The 17,723-nt window shown below is 47.3% G+C and overlaps 1 pseudogene; it reads left to right on the top strand.

The window, feature by feature from the left end:
- Positions 1–17,723, top strand: part of LOC139273796 (zinc finger protein 585A-like) — a 280,327-nt pseudogene that overhangs the window by 40,856 nt on the left and 221,748 nt on the right.

Here is a 17,723-nt window from a genome sequence, read left to right as displayed (position 1 = left end):
TGATGACTTTTGTAAACAGCTGTTACAGGGGATTAGAAAGGGAGGATATGCAGACAGGATTAAACCTGGGCCCCTCCTGTTCCTATGATTCAGTCACACTGGGTGTTACCTTTACCCATTGGGAGGAGGCTCCAGTGACCCTGCTGGAAAATGCACGTGTGAGGCCTCAGGTGAGGACATAGAAACATAGAAACTAGGTGCAGGAGTAGGCCATTCGGTCTTTCGAACATTCAATAAGATAATAGCTGATCATTCACCTCAGTACCCCTTTCCTGCTTTCTCTCCATACCCCTTGATCCCTTTAGCCGTAAGGGCCATATCTAACTCCCTCTTGAATATATCCAATGAACTGGCATTAACAATTCTCTGCGGTAGGGAATTCCACAGATTAACAACTCTCTGAGTGAAGAAGTTTCTCTTCATCTCAGTCCTAAATGGCTTACCCTCATCCTTAGACTGTGTCTCCTGGTTCTGGACTTTCCCAACATCGGGAACATTCTTCCTGCATCTAACCTGTCCAGTCCCGTCAGAATTTTAGATGTTTCTATGAGATCCCCTCTCATCCTTCTAAACTCCAGTGAATACAGGCCCAGTCAATCCAGTCTCTCCTCATATGTCAGTCCTGCCATCCTCGGAATCAGCCAGGTGAACATAGAAACATAGAAAATAGGTGCAGGAGTAGGCCATTCGGCCCTTCTAGCCTGCACCGCCATTCAATGAGTTCATGGCTGAACATGCAACTTCAGTACCCCATTCCTGCTTTCTCACCATACCCCTTGATTCCCCTAGTAGTAAGGACTTCATCTAACTCCTTTTTGAATATATTTAGTGAATTGGCCTCAACAATAGAACCTTCGCAGCACTCAATAGCAAAAATGTCCTTCCTCAGATTAGGAGACCAAAACTGAACACAATATTCCAGGTGAGGCCTCACCTGTACAACGGCAGTAAGACCTCCCTGCTCCTGTACTCAAATCTCCTAGCTGTGAAGGTCAAAATACCATTTGCCGCCTTCACTGCCCTGCTGTACCTGCATGCCTACTTTCAATGACTGATGTATGTACCATGACACCCAGGTCTCGTTGCACCTCCCCTTTTCCTAATCTGCCGCCATTCAGATAATATTCTGCCTTCGTGATTTTGCCCCCAAAGTGGATAACCTCACATTTATCCACATTATACTGCATCTGCCATGCATTTCCCCACTCACCTAACCTGTCCAAGTCAACCTGCAGCCTCTTAGTATCCTCCTCACAGCTCATACTGCCACCCAGCTTAGTGTCATCTGCAAACTTGGAGATATTACACTCAATTCCTTCATATAAATCATTAATGTATATTGTAAGTAGCTGGGGTCCCAGCACCGAGCTCTGCGGCATTCCTCTAGTCACTGCCTGCCATTCTGAAAAGGACCCATTCATCCCGACTCTCTGCTTCCTGTCTGCCAACAAGTTCTCTATCCACGTCAGCACATTACCCCCAATACCATGTGCTTTAATTTTGCACACTAATCACTGTCGAGGTTCACACATGGAGATTGGGCACATGGGTCACATAGTGGAAAGAAACTGGTGAGTGTAGAACTGAACCCAGCCAGAGTCAGCACCTTCAGGGGAGTAAAGGGAGGGGAACCAGTGACTGTAGAACTGAACCCAGCCAGAATTGGTAGTGAAAACTGGGAGTGGAGGAGAAACAGTCTAGGAGATGTGCGATGTGCTTGGATTTCAGCACAGCAGGAGGGACAATGTGTGGGACAGGGATTTACAGCTTTATGGGAACAAGAAAGGAAAGAATCTTCCATGGAAAGTACATATGCCTATTCTGAATTTCTGTCCTGTACTTTCAATGATGAGTTTTGAAATCTCCTTTCACAGTGTATTAGAAGGTGAGATTTGCAGACAGGAAACTCAAATGAAACATCACGTCAAGATCTGATGTAGTTATTCGATTTCTCAGGACTTGAATATCATCAGCCTTTGAATGTGGAAGGAGAAATGTTTCTCTGTTCTGTCTGTGGGAACAGATTTCAAACATCAGTGTGACTGGAAAAGCACCGAGACACACACACCCGTGTGAGAGTGTTCCAGTGCACTGCCTGTGGAAAGAGCTTTAACCAGTTACACAGCCTGAAAAAAACATCGCACCATTCACAGCAGGGAGAAACCATACATGTGTTCTGTGTGTGGACGAGGCTTCAACTGATCATTCTACCGGTTTCCAGCTTTGCTGCTCGCTGGCTTGTGGTTTTAATTTTCTCTGCCGCTTCTCTGGACTCTGGGGAGGTACCAGCGGATTGGAAAGCAGCTAATGTAACGCCTCTGTTTGTTTAAAAAAAGGGGGCAGACAAAAGGCAGGTAACTATAGGCCGGTTAGTTTAACATCTGTAGTGGGGAAAATGCTTGAAACTATCATTAAGGAAGAAATAGCAGGACATCTAGATAGGAATAGTGCAATCAAGCAGACGCAGCATGGATTCATGAAGGGGAAATCATGTTTAACTAATTTACTAGAATTCTTTGAGGATATAACGCGCATGGTGGATAGAGGTGTACCGATGGATGTGGTGTATTTAGATTTCCAAAAGACATTCGATAAGGTGCCACACAAAAGGTTACTGCAGAAGATAGAGGTACGCGGAGTCAGAGGAAATGTATTAGCATGGATAGAGAATTGGCTGGCGAACAGAAAGCAGAGAGTCGGGATAAATGGGTCCTTTTCGGGTTGGAAATCGGTGGTTAGTGGTGTGCCACAGGGATCAGTGCTGGGACCACAACTGTTTGCAATATACATAGATGACCTGGAAGAGGGGACAGAGTGTAGTGTAACAAAATTTGTAGATGACACTAAGATTAGTGGGAAAGCGAGTTGTGTAGAGGACACAGAGGCTGCAAAGAGATTTGGATAGGTTAAGCGAATGGGCGAAGGTTTGGCAGATGGAATACAATGTCGGAAAGTGTGAAGTCATCCACCTTGGGGGGAAAAAAACAGTAAAAGGGAATATTATTTGAATGGGGAGAAATTACAATATGCTGAGGTGCAGAGGGACCTGGGGGTCCTTGTGCATGAATCCCAAAAAGTTAGTTTGCAGGTGCAGCAGGTAATCAGGAAGGTGAATAGAATGTTAGCCTTCATTGTGAGAGGAATGGAGTACAAAAGCAGGGAGGTCCTGCTGCAACTATACAGGGTATTGGTGAGGCCGCACCTGGAGTACTGCGTGCAGTTTTGGTCACCTTACTTAAGGAAGGATATACTAGCTTTGGAGGGGGTATAGAGACGATTCACTAGGCTGATTCCGGAGATGAGGGGGTTACCTTATGATGATAGATTGAGTAGACTGGGTCTTTACTCGTTGGAGTTCAGAAGGATGAGGGGTGATCTTACAGAAACGTTTAAAATAATGAAAGGGATAGACAAGATAGAGGCAGAGAGGTTGTTTCCACTGGTAGGGGAGACGAGAACTAGGGGGCACAGCCTTAAAATACGGGGGAGCCAATTTAAAACCGAGTTGAGAAGGAATTTCCCAGAGGGTTGTGAATCTGGAATTCTCTGCCCAAGGAAGCAGTCGAGGCTAGCTCATTGAATGTTTTCAAGTCACAGATAGATAGATTTTTAACCAATAAGGGAATTGAGGGTTATGGGGAGAGGGCGGGTAAGTGGAGCTGAGTCCACAGCCAGATCAGCGATTATCTTATTGAATGGCGGAGCAGGCTCAAGGGTCTAGATGGCCTACTCCTGTTCCTAATTCTTATATTCTTATTGACCTACGGTGACCTCCAACTTGCATCTGTTTCGCCATCAGCTTCCTTTCCCGCCACCGACTCTGATTCCTATGGCAACAACCTCCCTCCTCGAACTCTCTGCCCCTCAAATAGCCTCTGGACTTCACTCGCCTGCTCCACCTGTCTCTGAATTTGGACAGCGGTTCGTCGATGCTCCGTGTCGGCCCCATCCTGCTGACACCGGCTTTGTCCCTCCATGGGACCTCGGACTTTGACCCTGGTTCTAGCCTCTAGCCCGTTTTAAGTAGGGCCTGTCCCAATGGAACAGCTCCGTCTTTCCCTAGTACTGGTGCCAGTGTCCATGAAGCAAAACCCTTGCCTCCCACACCACTCTTTGAGTCACACTTTTAACTTTCCAATCTGCTTATCCCTGTACCAATTGCCGCGTGGCTCACTTAACAATCCAGAGATTATTACCTTTGAGGTTCTGCTTTTTAATTTGGACCCCGACTCCTTCAGCAGAACCTCATTTCTAGTTCTACCTATGTTGTTGGTTCCTACATGGACCACGACAACTGGATCCCCCCCTTCTCACTCCAAGTTCTTCTCCAGCTGTGAGGAGATTCTTTAGCCCTGGCACCGGGCAGGCAACACAACCTTCGAAACTTCCGGTCGCGTCTGCAGAGAACAGTATCTATCTCTCTGACTATACTGTCCCCCAACACAACTACATTCCCTTTCAAAGTGTCCAGATAACTCCCCCCTCCCTGATGCCCCACAATGTCTGCACCTCAGACTCCAGCTCAACAACTCTGAGCTGAAGCTCCTCAGGATGCATGCACTTACTGCAAAGGTGTTTGTCCGGGATCACAATGCTCCCCACAAACTCCCACATGCTGCATTTGTGACACACCACCTGCACTGCCAGCCCTATATCACCATGTTCTATTTAATTAAATGTTATTACATTTGTATTTAAGTAACTTATTTTACAGTTTAGTTCTTTGATTTCTTACTTGATCTGCATTGAGTAATGGATAATGACATTAAATATCTACCTGTAACACAAAGCATTACAAACAGTGTGGCAAAAAGCTGCAACTCCTTCCCCCTCTTCTCCCAATTCCCACTCTTTCCAAGTTCCCAAATAAACCATTCTGTTTAAGTACACTCCGTTTAAGACCGCACTGTGCAGACCACTCAAGGAGTGGTGAGGGAGTCCACAACAAGGGGAAATAACCTTCAAGTCAGAGCTAGGCCATTCAGGGGTGATGTCAGGAAGCACTTCCTCACACAAATGCTGAGAGGCTGTTTCTCTTGGCTCGAGAGTCTAGAAATAGGGGTCACAGTCTTGGGATAAGGGGTCGGCTATTTAGGACTGAGATGAGAAATGTCTTCACTCAGGGATGTGAATCTTTGGAATTCTCTAATCCAGAGGACTGTGGATGCTCAGTCATTGAGTATATTCAGGGCTGAGATCGATAGATTTTTGGGCACGAAAGGAATCAAGGGACACGGGGATAGTGAGGGAAAGTGGAGTTGAGGGAGAAGATCAGCCATGATCTTATTGAATGGCGGAGCAGGCTCGAGGGACCGCATGGCCCACTCCTCCGATTTCTTATCCTCATATGTTCTTCAAGGGTAGTGGAAATCAAGAACTCTGTTCCCAATAAAACTGAGGATGGGGGATAATTGAAAATTACAAAACTGAGGTTGATAGATTCTTCTTCGGCAAAGGTATTAAGGGCGATGGAACCAAGGCAGGTAGACGGAGTTAAAATACTGATCAGCCATGATTTAATTGAATGGCGGAACAGGCTCAAGGGGCCGAATGGTCTTTTCCTGTTCCTATGTTCCTGATGATATTTGTAAACAGCTTTTACAGGGGATTAGAAGGAGAGGATATGCAGACAGGATTAAACCTGGGTCCCTCCTGTTCCTATGATTCAGTCACACTGGGCGTTACCTTTACCCACTGAGCCATTGGGAGGAGGGTCCAGTGACCCTGCTGGAAAATACACGTGTGAGGCCTCAGGTGAGGACAGTGGAATAGCCTGTTGACACTCGCTGTCGAGGTTCATACAGGGAAATTGGGCACATGGGTCATGTATTGGTGAATGCAGAATGGAACCCAGCCAGAGTCAGCACCTTTTAGGGGTGGAGAGGGAGAGGAACCAGTGAGTGCAGTACTGAACCCAGCCAGAGTCAGCACCATCAGGGGTGGAGAGGAAGAGAAGGGTAAAATAGTAGCAATTTGTGCAATATGCCTTGTTCTCTCCCTGGATCTTAAACTACTGAACTCACTCTTCCTCTAAAACTTCAGCTTGGTGTCCCTCAGTCCCTACTCCTTGATTTACCACACCTTCTCTCTCTTTCCCCCTGGATATGTTCCACACTCTGGACCTGGCCTTCCCCAGGGATTCTCAGTATGAAGAGGGGGAATGTGTGTTGAGACAGGATGTCCCAGCTCTCCACCTTTAAAGGGACACGGAGAGGACCAGCTGGGCTGAATGGCCTGCTTTATGACATCACTGCAGTGCCTCGCAACCAACCTCACTGAGCCCTGCTCATTGTGGACTGGCAGTGTTTGATGGGACAGTGTAGAAGGAGCTTTACTCTGTATCTAACCCGTGCTGTACCTGCCCTGGGAGTGGTTGATGGGACAGTGTAGAGGGAGCTTTACTCTGTATCTAACCCGTGCTGTACCTGCCCTGGGAGTGGCTGATGGGACAGTGTAGAGGGAGCTTTACTCTGTATCTAACCCATGCTGTAGCTGACTGCAGAGTGCTTCAGGCAGACAATATGATCTCAGAATATCCCATTCCCCAGCACTGACATCATCACCTCGATGAGAACATCATTTAACCCAAAGATAAGAGAAACCCATCACCTGGACACAGATGCAGAGGGACAGTGAGTGTCCCGAACATTGTTGTGCAGTGTGCTCGATAGTTCCTCCCTGGGTCTGAGCCTTTTGGTGATGATTTGAATTTGATGTCCTCGAGTTACTGACTCACCGACTGGTGGAAATAGTTTTTCCTCATTTACCTGATCACATTCTGACCACCTCCCTCAGATCTCCAATTCTCCTTTGTTCTAATGAAAAGAGCCCCAGTTTCTCCAATCTCCCCTGATAACTAAAGGCTCTTGTCCCTGGTATCGTCTCAGTGAATCTCTCTGCACCCTCTCCATGGCCTCGACATCCTTCCTGGTGTAAGATCCCCAAAACCTGACACAATATTCGAACTGCAGTCGAACCAATGATTAGTACAGGTTTACATGACCTCTGCCCTTTTGTACTCCACACCCCTATTTATAAAACTTAGGATCACATGTGCTTTTTAACCACTTCATCAACTTGTCCTCCCACTTTTAAAGGTTTGTGTATCTGAAGCCCTTCTAGGTTTTAGAGATATTAACATAAAATGGCTAAAATACATCTCATGGGATTAAGGGTAATATATTAGCATGGATTGAGGATTGGTTAATGGACAGAAAACAGAGTAGGAATGAACGGGACTTTTTCATAGAATCAAAAAAATGTACAGTATGGAAGGAGGCCATTTCGGCCCATCGTGTCTGCACCTGCCGACCAAGACCTTTGCTTAAAAAGGGAGAAAGGGATAGACCGAGTTATTACAGGCCAGTACGCTAACCTCAGTGGTGGGAAAAGTATTGCAAAAAATCCTGACGGAAAGAATAAATCTTCATTTGGAAAGACATGGATTAATCAAGGACAGTCAGCATGGATTTATTAAGGGAAGGTCATGCCTGACTAACTTGATTGAATTTTTCAAGGAGGTAACCAGGAGGGTCGATAAGATCAGTGCGTATATTGTAGTGCAAATTAATCTTAGCAAATCTTTTGATAAGGTCCCACATGGCAGATTGGTTATGAAAGTAAAAGCCCATGGGATCCAAGGTAAAGGGGCAAGTTGGATCCAAAATTGGCTCAGAGGAAGGAAGCAAAGGGTAATGGTTGATGGGTGTTTTGTGACTGGAAGTCTGTATCCAGTGGGGTTCTGCAGGGCTCAGTGCAGGGTCCCTTGCTTTTTATGGTATGTATCAATGACTTGCACCTAAATGTTGGGGGTATGATTAAGAAGTTTGCAGATGACACTAAAATAGGCTGTGTAGTTGATAATGAAGAAAGCTGAAGAACAGTGACAAATGGAATTCAATCCGGAGAAGTGTGAGGTAATGCATTTGGGGAGGTCTAATAAGACAAAGGAATACACATTAACTGGTATGGCATTGAAAGGTGTAGAGGCACAAATGGACCTTGGAGTGTAGGTTCACAGATCCCTGAAGGTAGCAGGCCAGGTAGATAAGGTGATTAAGAAGGCATGTGGAATACTTGCCTTTATTAGTCGAGACATGGAATATAAGAGCCAAGGACATTATGCTTGAACTGCATAAAACACTGGTTAGGCCGCAGCTGGAGTACTGTGTGCAGTTCTGGTCACCATATTACAGGAAAGATGTGATTGCACTGGAAAGGGTGTAGAGGAGATTTACAAGAATGTTGCCTGGTCTGTAGAACTTTGGCTATGAGGAAAGATTGGATAGTCTAGGTCTGTTTTCTTTAGAACAGAGGAGGCTGAGGGGAGACCTGATTGAAGTGTATAAGATTATGAGGGGCCTGGATAGAGTAGATAGGAAAGACCTGTTTCCCTTGGCAGAGGGGTCAACAACCAGAGGGTCTAGATTTAAAGTAATTGGATGGAGGTATAGAGGAGACATGAGGGGAAATGTATTTACCCAAAGGGTGGTGGGAGTCTGGAACTCACTGCCTGAAAAGGTGGTAGAGGCACAAACCCTCACCACATTTAAAAATACTTGGATGTGCACTTGAAGTGCCGTAACCTGCAGGGCTACGGACCTGGAGCTGGAAGATGGGATTAGGCTGGATAGCTCTTAGTCGGCCGGTATGGACACGATGGACCGAAATGGCCTCCCTCCGTGCTGTAAATTTCTATGGATTCTATGACATAAACTGGCTGATATAATGTGTATAGCGTGAAAGAGAAGTTTAGTCTGAGTTAGAAACTTGACAATCGATTCGGTGCAGACAGGTTGCCATGGCAACACTGATAAGACATTCCATTCACTGAATCCACTGTTGGAATCTGTAATCAGATCAGGGGAATGAACAGGGTTTGTCTGTCAGTAACCACAATGCAAGCTGAAACCAGAGTGAATGTCACAATAGATTAGATTTATAATGTGTGATATTTATCCCTATAATTGTGAAACTATAAGAAATAACAACTATCAGCAGGCAGGGTAGTTTAGAGATAATCAGAAAATTACTGAAGAAAAGTAACTGCTGGGAACCAGGGAAAGTGTCCTTGTAAATCACAGATTAGAGAAGTTCCAGCTGTCTTTTCCCAGCTTCCTGCCCAAACCCAGCAGAGAAGACACAGAAGAGTCAGGTGTCAGAGGTGGATCACTGCAGTGTATAAAAGTGAGGGGAGACTGATGTAAGGGGACAGTCAGGACTGGAGACACCGGAGATCAAGCTCAGGGCGCCCGAGGTTCCATCCAGCGGGCTGACCTTGTGTCAGTTACTGTGGGCACGCGGGACTTGCATGTTTACTCTGATTGATGGGTCAATATAAGTTACGGTGGAGGACAGAGAATCTGCTCATCTTACATTTATTTGCTAAGGTAATAGTTTCTGACACTGGACTTGCTAATTAACAGGACAAGGCATTAGCTAGAATCTAACACCTCTTTCCTATTCTGCTTCTCTACTGCTTTTACATTTTTACCATTTAATGTACTTTTCTTAAAATTTCCTTGTCCCAAAATGTATCACCTCACATTTCTCTCTGTTACATTTCAGCTGACATCTACCTGCCCCATTTACTAACCTGTGTATTCACACTGAAACTATGTACAGTCCTTTCAGTTGGCCATGGGCCCTTTTTTGGTCTCCTCTGGAGATTTTGATCGTGTGCCCCATATACCCAAGCCCAAATCATTTCTCTATATTGAGCAGAGCAATGGTCCCAACACTGACCCTGGGGACACCACTGTTTACATTTCTTGGATCTGAAGAGCATCCATTAACCACTATTCTCTGTTTTCTGTCCTATACCCAACTTCCTCTCCACGCTGCCCCACTCCCTTTAATAACATGAGCCTTAATTTGATCAACAAGCCTCCTGTCCGGCACCTTATCAAACACCTTTTGACAATCCATCTACACAACATCCACTGCATTTCCTTTCTCACTGCACTGTTATTTCCTCAAATAATCCCTGCTGTCTGTCCTGAACTAATCCATTTCACTACCAAACATTGCAATGTTTGTCCCACCCAACAGGGTTTCTTCTGTTGAAAGCCACAACAGAAAGATCCACAAAGCGGCGACTCGTCAGGGAGCGTCTGCAAATGAAGCAGAAACATGGAGTGGTCAGGGGGTGCCTGTAAATGAAGGAGAAATGGTGACAGGCCAGGGAGGGTCTGTAAATGAAGGAGAATTGGTGATTGGTCAGGGAGGGTCTGTAAATGAAGGAGAATTGGTGATTGGTCAGGGAGTGTCTGTCAGTGAGGGAGAAATGGCGAATGGTCAGAGAGGGTCTGTAAATGAAGGAGAATTGGTGATTGGTCAGGGAGCGTCGTAAATGAAGGAGAATTGGTGACAGACCAGGGAGGGTCTGTAAATGAAGGAGAAATAGAGACTGGTTTCCCTCTCTCTCTTGTCCCCTGTCATATGCAATATATGTGGAGGATTTTTATGAAAACTGATCAAAAAAGAATTTTACAGAAAATAACTGATTTCACATCTTATGTAATATAGTTATAAATTGGGATGGTTCAAAGGAACTTCTTTGTCCATATTTGTAAAGCAACAAAGAGTGGGCGGGAGAGAAAATCATTGACTCATTGATTTTGTTCTCACTCTGCACACAGGGGCTTTCTCAGCATCTCTTCTGAAGGTGCTGGTAATTGCCGGGGAGACGGTTTACAGCCCATAGAATTGTAACAGGTGGGCCCAGATTTAGATCACCCTGTTCTCTGAACTGCTCAAGTCCCACTCCAGAGACTTGAGCACAAAAGTCCAGGCTGGCACTCCAGTGCAGCACTGCACTGTCAGATGTCGTCTCTTGTGATGCGACGTTAAACCGAGAACCCGGCTGCAACTCGAGTGGATTTAAAAGATCCCATGGAACTATATCGAAGAAGAGCAGGGGAGTTACCTCGGCGTCCTGGCCAATATATATCCCTCAATCAACATCACGAAAATACGTTATCTGTTCATTGCTGTTTGTGGGAGCTTTCTGTGCACAAATTAACTGCCACGTTTCCTACATTAAAATAGGAAATACAACACCTGCCCTTTCACCTCCTCCCTTCCCACCATCCAGGGCCACAGACACTCCTTCCAGGTGAAACAACGATTTATTGTACTACTTTGAATTTAGTATACTGTATTCGCTGCTCACGATGCAGTGTCCTCTACATTGGAGAGACCAAATGCAGATTGGATGATCGCATCGCGGAACACCTTCGTTCAGTCGCAAGCGTGACTCTGAGTTTCTGATCGCTTGTTATTGAAATTCTCCCGACCACTCCCTCTCTGACCTCTCTCTCCTCGGCCTCCTCCACTGTTCTAATAACGCTCGAGGCACAGAATTTCACCTTCCGGACTCAACATTGAGTTCCACAATTTCACCATAACCACCGCTCCCATTGTTTAGTACAGCAGCTGTTGGTAATGATCTCCATTTACACCTCCTCCAGACCCATCTTTTGTTTCTTGTCCCATCACCATCTCCTTTTGCCTTGCTGCATCATCCCTTTTGTCATTTAATCACTCCTGTCTTTCCTCCCCTCTTTCCCTGCCTCTGCACTAATTTAAAACTTATATTCAAGACTGAGATAGATAGATTTTTGGAGTCTCGGGGAATCAAGAGATAGGGAGATGGGGCGGGAAAGTGGAATTGAGGTTGATGATCAGCCATGATCTTATTGAATGGCGGAGCAGGCTCGAGGGGCCGGAGGGCCGACCCCTGCTCCTATTTTCCAGTTCTGATGAAAGGAAAGTGACCTGATACGCTAACTCTATTTCTATCTCTACAGATGTTGCCTGAGTATTTCCATTATTTTCTTTTATATTTCAGGTGACCAGTGAGTGTAGAACTGAAACCTGCCAGAGTCAGCACCTTCAGGGGAGGAGAGGGAGGGGAACCAGTGAGTGTAGAACTGAACCCAGCCAGAATCAGCACCTTCAGGGGAGGAGAGGGAGAGGAACCAGTGAGTGTAGAACTGAACCCAGCCAGAATCAGCACCTTCAGGGGAGGAGAACCAGAGAGTGTAGAACTGAACCCAGCCAGAGTCAGCACCTTCAGGGGAGGGGAACCAGTGAGTGTAGAACTGAACCCAGCCAGAGTCAGCGCCTTCAGGGAAGGGAGAGGGAGGGGAACCAGTGAGTGTAGAATTGCACCCAGCCAGAGTTGGTGGTGAAAACTGGGAGCGGAGGACAAACTGTCTTGAGACGTGCGATGTGTTTGGCTTTCAGCACAGGGAGGAGGGAGAGAGTCGGATGGGGATTTACAGCTTTGGGGGAACAAGAGAGGAAAGAATGTTCCATAGAATCTAGAATTGTCTGTTCTATACTTAGTGATGAGTTCTGTAATCTCCTTTTACAGGATATTAGAAGGGGAGATTTTCAGACTGGAAACAGAAACCAAACATCACGTCAAGATCTGACAGTTACTTGATTCCTCAGGCCTTTGAATGTGGCAGGAGAATTATTTGCTTGTTCTGTCTTTGAGAAAATATTTCACAAATCGGCATGACTGGAAAAGCACTGAGACACACACATCCGCGTGAGTGTTCCAGTGCACTGACTGGAAGGAGCTTTAACCAGTTACACAACCTGAAAAAACATTGCACCATTCACAGCACGGAGAAACCATTACACGTGTTGTGTGTGTGGACGAGGCTTCAACTGATCATCCAAACATGGAGAGTCACAAGGACACCTGCACCATGGAGAAACCATGGAAATGTGGGGACTGTGGAAAGGGATTCAGTTACCCGTCTGAGCTGGAAACTCATCGATGCAGTCACACCGGGGAGAGGCCATTCACCTGCCCCATGTGTGGGAAGGGATTCACTCGGTCATCCCATCTGCTGAGGCACCAGCGAGTTCACACTGGGGAGAGGCCGTTCATCTGCTCTGACTGTGGGAAGCATTTCACTCAGTCATCCAACCTTCTGACACACCAACAAGTTCACACTGGGGCGAGCCCATTCACTTGCTCCATGTGTGGAAAGGGATTCCCTTCATCATCAACCCTGCTGACACACCAGCGAGTTCACACTGGGGAGAGGCCATTCACCTGCTGAGTGTGGGAAGGGATCCACTAGTTCATTTAACCTTCTAACACACCAGCAAGTTCACACCAGGGAGAGCCTATTCACCTGTTTGGAGTGTGGGAAGCGATTCACTCAGTCATCCAGACTTCTTACTCACCAGCAAATTCACACTGGGGAGAGGCCGTTCACCTGCTCAGAGTGTGGGAAGGGATTCACTCATTCATCCATCCTGCTGACACACCAGCATGTTCACAAGTGACTGCAGGGGTGGGAGTCTACTGTTATTGCTGATGTTGAGCACATCCTGGCTGAACCATGTTCATTCTGACAGTTGGGGTTTGTTTCTGCTGATGTTAATGATCCCTGTAACTGGGCTGTTGTTTAATATTTTGATATTTCAAATAAAACAGTGTGTCGATATTTAATGTTTCCAAGATAAGAGGAGACTAATTGATGTCCTGTTTCTGACTGCTCTATTTTGGGCCTTTTTTCAATTCTAACTCTACATTATTTCAGTTCTCAAACCTGTTCGTTACTCTCAGGGACAAGTCCCAGCTCCCCCTACCTTCCAGAGTGCCTCTCCTTGCCTTGGTATCCAGGGACGGTCTCGGTAACATGCCCGGGATCACTAAACACAAAACACAGTTTGTTAATCATGTTCAGCTACTGGACTTAGCGTGTGCCTCACAGCATCTCTCTCACCTTCGCTGTGTGAATAGAGCAGCATGCCTGCAAACCTCGTCTTGAATTTAAATCCACTCAGCAAATGTATTTAACAAAATATGAACAAGTAAATACATCACGGCCCAATAATCCAACTCCTTATTGACAGCAGGAAGTCTGTTGTCTAACTCCTCGAGTGAACAAAATAAAGAGCCCACCTGCAAACCTCTACTTGAATTTAAATCCACTCAGCAAATGTATTTAACAAAATATGAACAAGTAAATACATCACGGCCCAATAATCCAACTCCTTATTGACAGCAGGAAGTCTGTTGTCTAACTCCTCGAGTGAACAAAATAAAGAGCCCAAATGTAAGAGCCCCTCGAATCCTTTAATACCTTTCAAATCGTGACCAGTTCCTTATTGTAGAATTCTCTGTCCCTGTGGGAGTCAATATCGGTCAAAAACTGCTGATTGAAAACTTATAAAAAATGTTCTCTTTTTCAGCGTTTCAAGCTGACCTGTTCCTTCTCTGAGAATCTCCAAGGAGACTCTTTGATTTGAACACATCTCTCTTTTATATCCACCATTAGAGTTACGGGGAATTCGAATATATGACCACTCAAATTTAAAAGAGCCCATCAGTCATATACAGACTGAACCAAACACACAGCTCGGTGTCAGTATGAACTATTCCTCTCACCAGCCTGTAAATGAAACCTGTAATACTGAGGCTAAAATTCCCCCTCCGTGTGCTGGGGGTGCAGGCAGTGCTGGGCAGAAGGAGCAGCAAACTGGCTTCAGAGCTGACTTTTTCCTTTCCCGGGGTTTTGCGATGAGCATATGCTGGGGCCCATTGAGCTTTCACTGCTCCTGACAGGGTAGATGAGAGAGGATGTTTCCCCTCATGGGGGAACCGAGGGGCCATAGTTTCAGAATAAGGGGTTGCCCATTTAAAACAGAAATTAGGAGGAATTTCTTCTCTGAGGGTGGTGAATCTTTGGAATTCTCTACCCCAGAGAGCTGTGTAGGATGGGTCTTTGAACATATTTAAGTGATGATACAGATTTTTGAAGGAGAACGGAGTCAAGGGCTTTGGGGAGCGGGCAGGGAAGTGGAGTTGAGGCCAGGATCCCATCAGCCATGATCTTATTGAATGGCGGAGCAGGCTCAATGGGCCAAATGGCCGCCTCCTGCTCCTATTTCTTATGTTCTCTGGGATATTTCCAAGCATGTTCTCACTGCCCCTGGAATTCTAATGCATTGACCCCCTGGGTGTGAGGCCAGCACTCTGTGCCATTAAACACTGGAGTGAAGCCGAGTCCTGCAGCCACACAGTCACTAGGAGCAGTTGCTAACTGTCTTGAGTGACCTTGGGGCGATTAGTCCCACTTTTGGGCTGGTTGTGGTTTCTTCCCGCTTCCCTTGGATTGCATTTTTATTTGTTCCCTCTGGTTTGGTTTCACTTTCATTGCTGGACACACCACTCAAAGCACTTTGTCCGATCTGCCCCTGGGAATGAGCAGACTCCTCCCTCATTTCCCACACTGCACCGTCTCGCTTCCTCTTTCCCCCTTAGTTGTGTTGCACACTCTGGGCCCTGGCCCTTCCCCGGGGATTCTCAGTATGAACAGGGGGGATGTGTGTTGAGACAGGATGTCCCAGCTCTCCACCTTTAAAGGGACAAGGAGAGGACCCGCTGGGCTGAATGGCCCTGCTTTATGACATCACTGCAGTGCCTAGCAACCAACCTCCCTGAGCCGGAGCCGCAGGTTGTTGTTCGGGGCCTGAGGCCCACAGCGGGTGTGTGTGAAGCGGATAATGCGGAATGTTGTCTCTTGGACGGGCGGGGCCTGGGCACGCACTCAGTGTGTGTGAAGTCCGCGGCCGGCCCCCCGGGGTTTATTAACCCGTTCCCTCCCTCCGCCCATCTCTCACCTGCTGCCTCAGACACAGCCGCCCCACCGCGCATGCTCAGCTCACATTGCCCGGGTGATTGACAGCAGCTCCGGACCAATAGAAAGAGCGGGGGCGGGGCTGGAGGATCGAGCGGGCAGTTGGTCCTCCAACCAATCGGAGTGTGCGAGAGGCGGGGCTGAGCCTGGTTGTGGGCGGGGTCGAGCCCGGGTGTTGCTGCCAATGACCAGACTGACGGACCTGGGCGGCGCCACAAGATGTTCCCCCGGGATCGCAGCAGCTTCTCAACCCCCGGCCGCAGGCCCTCAATAAGTTGCTAACCGGCCCAATGATTCAGGCCTGAACAGCAGAGGCTGCGGGATCCTTGTCCCATCCGTCAATCACACCATCCTGCTGAAGGAAAGTTCCAGAACAAACCGCCTCAAACTGCCCGCCCAGCACCACGTGTGCTCGGCCTGACTGACGGGAGCTCGGACCAATAGGAAGAGCCCCGGCAGAGATGGGCGGAGCGAGCTGGCGGCGGGTCCTCCAACCAATGGCGGCGCAGCAAGGGGGCGGGGCCTGGTGCCCAGCTCAGGTGTGCGGGGGCCGATTGTGACGCGCTGTCCCCAGGTGAGAGCAGCTGAGTGAGCCCAGAGCTGGGACTGGAATCTGGGTGAGGGGCCACAGTGAGCACAGAGCTGGGGCTGGAATCTGGGAGAGGGGCCACAGTGAGCACAGAGCTGGGGCTGGAATCTGGGAGAGGGGCCACAGTGAGCACAGAGCTGGGGCTCGAATCTGGGAGAGGAGAGCTGGGACTGGAATCTGGGAGAGGGGCCACAGGCAGCACAGAGCTGGGGCTGGAATCTGGGAGAGGGGCCACAGGCAGCACAGAGCTGGGGCTGGAATTTGGGAGAGGGGCCACAGTGAGCACAGAGCTGGAGCTGGTATCTGGGAGAGGGGCCACAGTGAGCACAGAGCTGGGGCTGGAATCTGGGAGAGGGGCCACAGTGAGCACAGAGCTGGGGCTGGTATCTGGGAGAGGGGCCACAGTGAGCACAGAGCTGGGGCTGGAATCTGGGAGAGGGGCCACAGCGAACACAGAGCTGGGGCTGGAATCTGGGAGAGGAGCCACAGTGAGCGGCCTTTCAAAGGGCCAGAGGGACATCAGCATCACCTGATAAGTTATTCAAATACACATTTCCTGCAGTATCAGAGACAGCCTCTGTCACTTTGCAAAAACTGTTTAATAATGGCCCGGAATTTGTGGTCAGCAGTGAAGCAAATACTTTCACCCCCGGCCCCAAAGTAAGCTTCCCACAAAGATGTGGCAATCTCTGTGTCGAGATGTTCGTGTTTTCCGACGTGTTATTCAAATCAACAGAGTGCAGTGGGAATCCCCGAGCGCGAGTTGCTGTGATGTCAACAAGCTGCCGAAACAGCCAATCAAAACACAGAATTCTCAACACGAACAAAGAAGTGGATAAGCTCTATAAATGTTTACTTCTTAGAAAAATGTTACAACAAAACAAAGATTGGGGCTCCCATATGGGGAAACAGCGAACCTGAAATAAAGATGAACAAACTTTAAAAAAAGGCTTCTTAAATTTAATGTTTATTATAATGGATAAATTTAACACTGCACAATTTTATTCTTAAAACTGACTGATTTGACATTATCGCACTCACCAGGTGTCATGTCAGTTGATTCAACAAACTCACAAAGACACTTCAGTTGGGTGTAAAACTTTATTTGTCCAAAGTCCATCCGAATTTAACCAAGCATCACAGTCTTAGCTAGACATCAATCCTACGACACCTGCTCTACCACAAGCCGTCAGTGATTACACCCTCATGACCCGGGTAGAACCTCGGCTGAGTCAAGGAGCTGGGCTCCGTTCTCCCAATATGATGGGTAACTAATTACATAGAATATACGGCACAGAAACAGGCCCTTCAGCCCAACCAATCCATGCCGGCATTTATGCTCCACTCGAACCTCCTCCCATCCTTCGATATCTGACACTATCAGCATAATCCTCTATTCCCTTCTCCCTCATGGTCTTGTCTAGCCTCCCCTGAAATGCATCTATATTATTTGCTTAAACCAC

Source organism: Pristiophorus japonicus, chromosome 9 (genome assembly GCF_044704955.1).
Source record: "Pristiophorus japonicus isolate sPriJap1 chromosome 9, sPriJap1.hap1, whole genome shotgun sequence".
Lineage (NCBI taxonomy): Eukaryota > Metazoa > Chordata > Chondrichthyes > Pristiophoridae > Pristiophorus > Pristiophorus japonicus.
The sequence above is the reverse complement of the archived record's forward strand: the minus strand, read 5'-3'. Positions and strand labels throughout refer to the sequence as shown.